At 58.5% G+C, this 979-nt stretch overlaps 1 protein-coding gene across 28 annotated transcripts in view; it reads left to right on the forward strand.

Moving 5' to 3' along the window:
- Window positions 1–979, forward strand: part of CACNA1G (calcium voltage-gated channel subunit alpha1 G) — a 62,264-nt gene that overhangs the window by 712 nt on the left and 60,573 nt on the right. The gene's annotated exons all lie outside the window — the stretch shown is intronic.

The following is a 979-nucleotide window of genomic DNA, read 5'->3' on the forward strand; positions in this document are numbered from 1 at the left end:
CCCCACCCCGCGGCTTGGAGGCACAATGAGGAGATTCCGGCGGCGGCTGATGTCAGGGGATGCAGAATGAGAAAAAGATGTGATGGAGGAAAGCCGTCTGCCCCCAGAGCCGGGCTAGAGACCCTTTCAGTAGGAGCCCAATGCTCAGAGTGCCTCCGTTTTCCCCAGTTCTTTATTCAATGCGGGGTGCTTAAGGTTGGGTTGGGGAGTTTTGTACCACATTTTTTCTTGTGGAGGGAAAGGCTGGCAGGAGCTTTGGCAAGCGGAGGATGGGATTAAGCCGGTCCAAGCTACCCATCCCCTTTCTATGGCAGTGCTCCCGCCTGATTACAGAGCAGGTATGGGAGACCGCAGCCTTCCAAGAAAGTATTGGGGGGACAGTGAGACTCTGAGCCGGTTCACTGGGGAAGACTCGGGTCCAGCACCCCATGTGTACTCCTTGGATAGGTTTGTGGAATGCAAGCCCCACATCCCAGGGAGATAGATTTAGCACTGCCCTCTATCCTGTGCCCCGTCATGAATTGCATGGGAGACCCCAGCCCCCTAATCCCCACGGCCTCTCCCCCTTAGCCCCTAGCACAAAGCACTGCTTGACTAATGCCTAGCTCCAGGCTGCGTTAGGTCCCGCCACTGCCAGAAGGGAAGGGGGGGTACGCTGCCATTCCCGGTCTTGACAGCTTCTCCTGGCACTTTCCTCCCAGCTCAGAGGCTCTTTTGGACTCAGGGTGGGAGACGTCGGGTCTCCCTTGTAACCCCTAAGAGCCCAACCGGGACTCTGCTTTGGGGAAGGGGGGGGAGCTTGGCACCGCCCTCACTCTGCAGCTCTGCTGCCTCTAGTGCGCAAAGCAGGGATGCGAGCTTGGGTCCCCCCCCAACCCCCATCCTCTACACCCTGTGGGTCTTTAGGAAGCTCCCCTTGTCGCACGCTGTCTCCATCCCCCGCCCTTCCTCTCTCTCTGAGCTGCAGATATAGAGGGCT

This window comes from Neophocaena asiaeorientalis, unplaced genomic scaffold, assembly GCF_003031525.2.
Source record: "Neophocaena asiaeorientalis asiaeorientalis breed wild unplaced genomic scaffold, Neophocaena_asiaeorientalis_V1.1 scaffold1, whole genome shotgun sequence".
In the NCBI taxonomy this organism is placed as follows: Eukaryota; Metazoa; Chordata; class Mammalia; order Artiodactyla; family Phocoenidae; genus Neophocaena; species Neophocaena asiaeorientalis.